Raw genomic sequence first — 10,815 nt, 5'->3', positions numbered from 1 at the left:
TCAGTGGGTCACAAGTCAAAGCATTCTTCCTATAGTATAGTTATTACAGCCTTTATTTTCTTCATCTAATTCATTTATTCTTTCAGTTAGTGGGCTGAGTGTGGTGATCACTACACTAAGAAACCAGCTACTTATTTTTTTTTTTTTAAATAGGGTCTCACATAGCCCAGCCTGGCCTTGAATGCACTATGTAGCTAAGGCTGGCCTTGAACTCCTTCTGCCTCCACCTCCCAAATGCCACGGTGACATATGTGTGCCATTGCCATCACACCCAGCACAGTTTCAGTCTTCTGACGTCCATGGCATTGCACGACATGGGTGCACTCACATACATGCAGGCAATACACTCAAACACATAAAATAAAATAAAATAAAATAAAAAAATAAAAAGCCAATTTCTCATGGCAGTCAATACTTAGTTATTTGGTACCACCACATAGATCATTCTATTTAATTCCTATGAATTTTGCATGCAAGTATACCAAAAAGTGCCCAAATCATAGCATCTGGAGCTGCAGATATCATAATTTAACACAGGTAAGTGATAGAAGCAAACCACAACCAGTCCCTCTTGGACCCACCTAGTGCCTAGAGCACATCCCTCTGTTCAGTTCTTATTAAATTTCTCTCACTTGTGTCTTAAGGCGTCTGTATCTTCTTTGTATTCATGACTTCTTGACAGCTTTTATGCTGTGGAAGTGGTCTCATTTTAAATTACATTTGCCGCTCTCTGTTGGCGTCAGAGAAACCATTTTCAGTACTGAATTTAAGGACTAGGGAGATGGCTCAGTTGGTAAAGTGCTTGCCACACAAGCATGAGGACCTGACTTTGGATCCCCAGCACCCACATAAGAAGCTTGGTATGGCAGTGTGCACCTATAATCCCAGGGGTGGGGAGCTCTAGGTTCAGTGAGAAGCCTCGTCTCAGAAAACAAGATAGAGTGTAGTAGGGGAAGACACCTGGCATCAACTTCTGGCCTCCACGAGCACACACATATACACACAGACACACATGTGCATGTGCAAACATAAAAAATTGAATATATGACCCTTGATGCATTCACTAGTTAGTTCTGGTACTTTCTCTAATGGTCTTTTTGGCTTGTCTGCTCACTGATCTTGCCATTCATGAATGACGAGTTTTGTTTTTTCACTTCCTAGTCTTGACTTCTTTTGTTTGACTTGCTTTGCTGGCTAGAACCTTCTGGAAATATTGGCTCTAAAGTGTGATGGCACGTGATCTACCTCATTCACCTCTGAGGAAAGCTTCTGACACTGGATCATTCAGTGGGATATTTCCTCTGGGCTGCTGGTTAATGTGCTCCCTGCTGGGCTGACCTTGGGAGAATGTTGTATTTCTCTCTCTCTCTCTCTCTCTCTCTCTCTCTCTCTCTCGATCTATGTGTGATAGGGGTTCCTTTTTCTCTTAATGTTTAGAAGTATTCACTAATGAAGTCCTTTACACCCACAGGTTCCAACCCATGCTGGCTCAGACAGATTTTTGAGCAGGACAAAAATATAAGTGACGCTTACTGGCACATCCATGATGGGAAGACAAAGAATAAACATCCAGGCTGAATGGGAGGGGCATGAATAGAGTGCTTCTAGAGAGGATGATTGAGACCAGACTTCTTAGAGAGGTATCCTGGAAGTCCAGAGGGAGTGAGTTCCAGGTGGGATGTGCCCCTGCCTACTGCCCTGCTGCCCTGCATCTTGACATGAGGCCACCGTGTGAAGGCCTGATGCCAGGTGCACAAACTGACAGCTCAGGCACTGTGCTTGTACTCCCCATCCCTCGTGGTTTCACTCCCAGGTCCTTATCTGAGGTCTCCCAGGCAGCTACAACCCTTCATTCGCCCCGTGTGCAGCCTCCCCGCCTCATCCAGTTATGCACCTCTGCTTTACATTGTTGGGCTTCCCTCCAGGACCCACTGTGCTGTTCTCCCTGGGCACAACGACCCCAACTCACTCTCTGGGTCACTGCTCCGAGGCAATGACTGGAGACACACCCCGCTTTCCCTGCTTGTGTTGGGAGATGGGTGGACACCTTGGTCTGTTGATTTGTCATAATTCTCCACCTTGGACATGGGAAGATGGAAATGATTTCACTTTCTGTTTTGTTTTGTTTTGTTTTTGTCATCTTCTGTGAACTGAACACTCTTTTCCCAGGCCCTAATTTTAAAAAACATTTATGCCGGGTGTGGTGGCACACCTTTAATCCCAGCACTCGGGAGGCAGAGGCAGGCGGATCTCTATGAGTTCAAGGCCAGCCTGGTCTACATAGTGAGTTCCAGGACAGCTGGGGCTACAGGGAGACCCTGTCTCAAAAAGACAAAAAATAAAAATAAAAATAAAACCTTTACATATTACTTAAACTATTATTGCGCAACTTTCAAAGACAGTAAAAAATTGAATACAGAATGTCCACAGGCTTGAGGCTTGGAGCTCGGTTCCTTTGTAAGTAAAAATTCACAGACAGGAGATAGACCTTTCAAACAACTGGATATTATTTTCTTCTACCCTCAGATATAAAGGATAAAGGCCTCTAAGCCCTACCTTGTGTTCTTAATAGCCTGGATTCTTTGTTTCCTCTTCTCCAGGGTTTATGGCTCTCTTCAGGCCCATAAATAACATGGCAGTAACAGGTACTTCCAGAAGAGAGGGACAAAACAAGATAATTGACGTTTCCCTTCAATCTTACAGCACTTGGGCTCAGTTATTCTTGTCCTTAATGGGCCTGACCCCCATCTCCATGCCCCAGAATAAATCAGTCACTGCAGACACTTCCAATGAGCCACTAGGTCTGAGTGGGAGAGAGCACTAGGGGAGCCAGCTCCTTGTTCACCGCCTCATATACTGTAACATCTATCCAAGTAACTTGCTCTGCCTCTCTCTCAGGTCGGCTGCCTTTTGCCCAGTGTATTCATTGGAGCACAGTCATCACAGCACACACAGCATGATGCCTTTGGTACAGTCCTTCTTCCCCGACAGACAGGCAATGGACTGTTCATTCTCCAAGTGGCTTGCTGGGTGACACACAGACTGTGTCAAAGCTTGGGTTTCTCCCTCAGGGCCTTGTCCTGCAGCAAAAATCTCTCTTGTTACCACTGGTGTGATGGGTTGCCTGGAGGAGCCTCCTTAGAAAAGGCTGTGAGATGGCTCAGTGGGTGAAGCGCTTGCCTTACAAGTCTAAGGACCTGATGTGGGAGCCCCAGAGGCCACGGGAAAACTCACACACTGTGGTACGTACAACTCCAGTGCTGGCAGGGTGGAGATGGAGGGACCTCTGAAGCTCACTGGCCAGCCAGGCTACTAAATTGATACCTCCACATTCAGTGAGAGACCTTGTCCCAAAAGAAGTAGGGTGGAGAGCAATCGGGGTAGACACCCAAAGTGGACCGCTTGTCTCTACATATACATGTATACATACATACACACATGTGCACACACAGGAACAAGTATAGGCACAACACATACATACATATGCACATACACAGAATAGATAAATTTATGTGTTTAATCTTATTATTAGTCTGTGTGTGTGTGTGTGTGTGCACGCGCGCACGCACACGTGCATGCATACCATGGAGCACATGTGGAGGTCAGAAGATAAGTTTTGGGAGTCAGTTCTCCCCTTCAGCCCTGGGTTCTAGAGATTGAACTAGATTCACCAGTCCTGTTCCTCAAGCCCGTTTATCTGCTGCACCATCTCCATGGCCTAAAGTAATACTTACTTTTATAATAAAAGGAAAGTAAAAGTCTCTAACTTGTTCACATTTACTTGTTTTTGCTATGTAACTGTTTCCTGAACCACTCCCCCAGGGAGCCAGGAACAAGGCTCTTACCCTCAGGAGGGCAGGAAACGTATAAGGCTCTGGAAACTCAAGCAAGCGCAGAAAGTGGCAAGATTCACAAGGCTCCTCCCCAAGGTTATAGATGATACATGAATGTTGGAAGAGGAGGGTCCTGGGACAGGAGGCCACTGGGAGAGGAAGTCGCCAGCAGAGCTATATGCAGGTCCTTCCAGGAGTGCGAGGGATGCAGCTTTCATGAGTTTTTACCCTCATTGAGGTGGGCTTTTCCATAAGCCAGCTTTCTTTGAAATTATCTATACTCATGTAAATAACCCCAATAACTCACTGATTCATCAAATTAGACTTGAGTGGAATTGTTTCTTCTGTCAATCATTGGTGCCCTATCTGGGGTAAACATGTTTGTTCATACCCCCCCCCACACACACACACTGTTACAGTGAGTGATAGGTGTTGGCTATGCAACAGTTTGACTACTAAGAATAGCCTTAATTTTTACAGTAGCATCCCACAGAAGCCCCTTAGGGTATTTCAGGGAAGACTTGGCCAGCAGACCATTCCATCATGTCCACATTCTGGTAAGTTCCATCAGTAAATGGTTGGGGGCAGATCTCTACTCTCTAACGGCTTTGCTGCAAGGCTGTCTCACACTCTAAGATGTCGGTCTGACTGATTCCACCTGCTCTAGTTTGCTTTCTGTTGCTGTAACAAACCATGTCAAGATCAAAAGTAACTCAGAGGAGAAAAGGGTTTGTTTCAGCCTATCCATAAGAGCCCATTCTCCTTCCTGCAGTGGACAGGCCCCTGCTGGGATGATCTTTGGGAAGACTTTATGGGAAAAAGCAAACTCAAAACACAAGCAATCTAGCCACACCTCCTTTGCAGCACAGGTCTCTCAGAGACTGAAGGAAAGACAGGGGAGGATAATCCCTTTTCTCTGCAATCCCTGACTGAATTATGATCTGTTTGCCATGCCCTCAAAACCACTTATCCAGTAATAGGTAGACCAAATATTACACTGGAGCCCCCAACCCTGGAGAAAAATGTTATAAAACTTAGATCTTTTCTATGTTCATCAGTATTCTATTAGAGCCCTTCAAGATGCTAGACTTAGTCATACACACAGGCTGCTATGATCTTTCACCTACGATAAATCGAAGCTGGCTCCAGCTGCTTATCTGTAACTCATAAACTTCAGCCTCTCTAAAGTACTTTATCTTCAAAATGTATCATCTTATTTTGTTTCCTATAACATCTCATCAGAAAAAAAAGAGTGTGCTTTTAGCTTGCCTTAGAAGATGAGCATTCCTGTAGAACTAGGCAGCATGGTCACCATTAACCAACAGTAAGAGGATGTGGTCTCTGCTGTGGTTCAAATGTAAAATGTCCCCCACAGACTCCTGGGCTCACTGGGGGAAGTGCATCACTGTGGGGCGGGATATAAGGTTTTATAGCCCAGCCTCACTTCCTTTCCACTCTCTGATGCCTGTTCTGCCAAAATCTGAGGGGGGAGTACTGCAGTGTCTCCCTGCACACTCCTGCCACCACACCTTCTCCTCCGTGGTGGACCATATCCCCTCATCTATGAGCCATGGTAAACAGGCCTCCCTCTCTTAAGTTGCTTCTTCTCATATTTTGGTCATAGCAAGGAGAAGGTGACTAAGGCAGCCTTCTTCTAAAGAGTGTGGGCTGGTGTGTCACAGGTTGGCCTCTCTGGATACTTGAGGTGATGAAACTCATATCTCCTTTCCTGAAGTCCAGTGACTATGTGTGAACTTGGATGTATGGAGACAGAGGTCCTAAAAGGGTGTAGGGATGGACAGACAGGAAGCAGATCTAGGAGAACAGTGTCTGAGCTGCAGTTTGGAACCCACCCATGAGATCTGGCCCATTTCAATGGTTTCATATATTTGCATAATCATAGAGACTATTTAAATCTCAATATACCTCCATTACATGGACCAGCCAACTTCCCTTACCTTTAACATTACCTTTGCTCTTTGTCATAGAATTAGGTTTTGTGACCCTGTGCTCTTTTCTCTATTTTTTATGTGTGTGTGTACATACATGAATGTGTATATGTTTTCATGTTCCTATGTGTGTGTGTCACATGGAGGCCAGAAAACAACCTTGATTGTCATACCTTGGGCACCATCCCCCTTGTTTTTTGAGACAGTCTCTCATGGCCTAAAGTTCACCATGTAGTCTAGGCTAGCTGGCCAGTGAGCCCCAAGGACCTGCCTGTCTCTGCCTCCCGAGTGCTGGGATAAAGTGCAGACCACTAACACTCAGATTTTTTTTAATGGGTTCTGAGGGTCAGACAGGTTCTCAAGCTTGTGAGGTGAGCTGTTTATGCACTGAGCTGTCTCCCTGGCCCGCTGTGTTCTTTTCTCATTGCTCATGAATACTGGTCCTGATGCCTTCCAACATAATGCAAGCTCATGAGGAAAGAGAATTGTCCTTCTAAGTCCCATGTATTTAATATTCAATGCCCACCGTCTATCGACTAGATTAATTTAGGATGAGTTTCTTTGTTTTTCCATGCTTTAAAGTATTAAGAGAATGTCCCCCTTCAGGACCCTGTATATCACATACCTTGTTGAATATTATAAAGATTATTTTATGGACCTTGCTTCTCAGGTAACAGCAGCTGCTGGATATGTACAGTGCACTGCATTGACAGTGCAGCACCACACAGTGCAGCATCATACCAACAATGCAGCACTCCATCAACAATGCAGCCCTGCATCAACAGTGCAGTCATGGTAGTTTAAGTGGTAAACTCTGGCCTAAATGCCGGAGAAGGTGCTGGTGGTTAGAATGAGTCTTGAAGGTGGGGAAACATGACTTTTATGTTCATCTTCAGTAAGAATCAATCAGCCTAGAAGAAATCAACTAAAATAATATGAGGAAAGTGCCTCTCTTGACATGGTGATGATTTTAGTGGAGGTTGTAAGAATATCTTTTTAATTGTGTGCATGTGTAAATGTGGATCCAGGAGTGCCATGATGCAGGCACGGAGGTCAGAGGACAACCTTCAGTAACTGTCCTCGCCCTCTACCTTGGTTAAGTCGGGTTCTCTCTTGTCATTTACCACTGCATGCACCAGGCAAGCTTCTAGAGATTCGCCTGTCCACACCTCCCATCGATGGGATTATAGATGATTGTGCTACTGTGCCCAGCTTTTACATGGCTCCTGGGCATCCAAACTCATGTTATCAGACTTGTGAGCCAAGTGCTTTACCCACTGAGCCATCTCCCCAGCTGTAAAAAGCATTGTTGATAGGCAGTGCCTGAATGCCATAGTAAAGCTTTCACAGTTAGGTGGTTCAGGATTTTGTATGTATCTCTTTCAGAGTCCCAGTTCTTTTAAATCTGACTTGGACGGTGAGGATGAATTTCAGTATAGAGAATCAAATTCTCCTTTATTTCAAAGTGTGAGGTCAGGAGCCTGGACCCTAGGGGGATCTTGCCTCATCAGTAGTTCTCAGCAGTTTCCTTTGCTGTTGTGACGGTCAGGTTGATTCAAGCCTGCAGAGGCAGGGGCTGGTACTGTGAAGTGGCTGGCTCATCACAGCAGACCTCCTGCATTTTCAACCTCCACAGGAGAAATTGTCTGCATAGGCTCCTCCAAATTGTTTGCATAGGCTCCTCCCTCCAGAGCAGGGATTGGGGTGTGTAAAAGAAAGCAGTCCTCAGATTTAGGGGATGTGCTGAAGACTGTAGTCTTGGAGAACCTTTCCTCCTCTTTTTCTCTGGCATCTTTTCCTAAATCCATTGCTCTCCCCACCCATGGAGGACATTTGGGAGTGAGATGCACCATCCTGTCTTCATCTTCTCAACTTAGAAAGCCAGGTTCTGTCTCTGTACCATAGAGAGGCCGGGTTTGGTACTTCCTTCTGTACACAGGCACAAGGTCGTGCAAATGTCATTGTGTCCCACTTAATCACTTTGCAACAGGTTTTTCCTGTAACTTCCTCCATAATTATATTATGCAAAATTCAAGGTTTTCTGGGGGTTTTTTGTTTGTTTGTTTGTTTGGGGTTCTTTTGTTGTGGTTTTTTTGTTTTTTGTTTTTTGTTTTTTTTTGAGACAGGGTCTTCCTGTAGCCCCAACTGGCCTGAAACTCACTATGTAGACCAGGCTGGCCTCTTATCTCACAGATCTGCCTGCCTCTGACTCCCAAGTGCTGGGATTAAAGGCGTACAATAACACACTGGGCCTCTTTTGAGGAAAACTTGGTGTGATGGTTAACATTGATTGTGAACTTGACAGGGATCTAGAATCTCTTAAGAGATAAGACTCTGGGCGTGCCTGTGAGGGATTGTCTAGGTTAGGTTAATTGAGGTGAGAAGATCCATCCTAACTGCACGACTGAATAAAAAGGAGAAAGCAAGCCAAGCACCAGCATTCATCTCTCTCTGCTTCCTGATTGTGGACATAATGTGAACAGTGCAGGCTCCTGCTGCCATGACTTTCCCACGATGATGTGCCCTAAAACTGTGAGCCAGAATAAACTTTCCTTCCTAAGTTGCTTTGATCCAGTGTTTTGTGACAGCAGTAAGAAGAGTAAGTAACTATGCATTCAGCTTAAAAAAGGTGGGGCTTTGCTTTCTATAGGTAAAACAGAAAGAGTTATTTAATGGCCATCTCTTGGACAGCCCATGCATGGAGGAATTGTTTTCCAGGAACAACTTTCCTTTCCAACACGATATTCCAGACTCTGTAAGTGAGTATCAGGCCCCTTTCTGAAGCTATGTATCATATCATTCCTGTAGATACAGACCCTCCTCAGCATGCCATCTCCCTGCCTGCCTTGCTGCCTGGGGTTTCAATTTGCACTCTTGTGAATGATAACCCTCCAGGACACTGCTCCTGTCCCTCCCATGTGGCCATCTCTGCATTAAGTATTTTCTCCAAGGACCATTCTCTGTGCTGCATTTGATTGTGACCTTTGGTCAGTACAAAATTCCCTAGTATTTAGAGATCGACTTACCTCAATATGCTATAGGGCTATACACTGAGGACGAAAGTTTATTGGGAAGAAAATGATGAGTCATTCCTTTCTGGGATTTTTTCCAACTCTGAGAATCTAAGATGCTTCATGGACTTTTTTGAGGAACAAAAATTAGAAATGAATTGACTATCTTCTTCCAATACAAAAAAAAAAAAAAAGACGTCTTTTTATCTTTGGTTTTGTTCCACGATATCATGGAAACCTCTTACAAATGCTGCAGTTGTTTTGTGCAATAGAATCTGGCTAATAATACCATTAGATATTTATGTGGTTTTTGTGGGGAAGCAAAGGTCAATAGGTGTTTCCAGCCTCATGTCCAGAATGATGGCTTTCCTTTCTTGCTTTATTTATTATTTACTAAGTACCTCTTTGTGAACAAATACTATCCTAGATCTTCAGTGTGATTGAACAGGAGGACCAATGGGGCCAACTCTGGATGGTGACCATTCTAAAACTTTGGATTTTACTGAAATGTGTTTAAGATAATGATGGTAAGTCTATGAGAATCATTTCATCAGTCACTATTATGTTTCAAGATAACATTCAACCATAAGCCCAGAGCAATACATAACTTACTGTCATTTGGCCATTTTGATTAGAAATATTTATGATTTTCTGAAGTCCTTGTAAAACAACACCCAGGCAAAGATATGATAAATGCTAAATGACCAAGACTGAGCTGAAGCACAGGCCACTTCCTGAGCCCACCCTTTTATAGGATAAGTCTCCTGTGGGCTTCCCCCAGAAGCAAAAAGGAGAGAACTTCATGCTGGGAAAGGAAGTGCACAGTGGTCTCCTTCATGAAGTCCAGAAAGGCAAGAGTCTCATCCTAAAGGTACAGACTGGGATCTCGCAAAAATCCCCAGCTGGGTCTGTGAGTGCTCTGCACACTGAAGGTCTCAGAAAAAGCCATGCCTGCACAGAGCACTCTTACAAGGCTGATTGATTGAACTTGTGTGACTATGGATAGATGGAATGTTACAGGTTGGGGACCACATTATCTTGGGCTATGTTAATTCCCCATAATAACCATTTGTGGCCCACCTCTGTGAGTGACCTAGTCCTTGTGACTATTAGGTAAAGCTCTTTGGAATTTACAATCTGACCCCCAGGCTAAGAATGTCATCACAGAGGAGCATCAGAGACCAATAGCAGAGACTTCCCCACTTCTTGTAATCTGCCTACCTGATGTTTCCACCAATGTATTTTTTTAAGTGTCTTGATGTATGACTTTCTTTGTTCTGTTACTATAAAAAAAAACTTCATGAGACTGTTACCACCTTGAAATATAGTATTTGGGGAAACCTAAATCTGTGTTCCCAGGCCATGGTCACTCATTTTTAGCTCTAGAATAAACTGTCTCTTACTCCCTTTGAGGTGAGAGTTGTGGTTTTGCTTTACAGCTCAATTTGATGGAGAAATTTGGGAGCTAGAGAGTTTACTAAGTTGGCTCGGCACCCTTGACCATCAGTCTGTGTCCCCTCCCACCCTGGAAGATATGGGCCTAAGGTAAACTGGACCTGAGCTCTAGTGTTTACAGATGCTGTGGATCTTCTGTAAACAGAATGGCCTGGTCATGGGTGTAGGGGGTGGGGAGATCATGTCCTCAGCCACTCTTGCACTGGTTTTTTGACTGGAAGTTGGAAACCTTTGATATTGACCTTGCTCTGATAAAAAAAGCCTGAAGCATACCTGCAAAGTCTTTCTCAAAGTCTTAGGTAGTCCTCGGGATGGAGAGATGGCTTAGTGGTTAAGAGCACTGGCTGCTCTTGCAGAAGACTGGGGAACAGTTCCCAGCATCCATATGGTGACTAATGACCATCTGTAACTCCAGTTCCAGGGGATCTGACACCCTCTTCTGGTTTCCATAGGCACTGTATGACACAGGTACACTACCAAAACATGCAAATAAATAAATAAATAAATAAATAAATAAATACTTTTTAAAAAGCCTGAGATGGTCCTGAAGTTTATATTCTCTCTAAA

This window comes from Nannospalax galili, unplaced genomic scaffold (genome assembly GCF_000622305.1).
Source record: "Nannospalax galili isolate Female #2095 unplaced genomic scaffold, S.galili_v1.0 scaffold702, whole genome shotgun sequence".
Taxonomy (NCBI): domain Eukaryota; kingdom Metazoa; phylum Chordata; class Mammalia; order Rodentia; family Spalacidae; genus Nannospalax; species Nannospalax galili.
The sequence above is the reverse complement of the archived record's forward strand: the minus strand, read 5'-3'. Positions refer to the sequence as shown.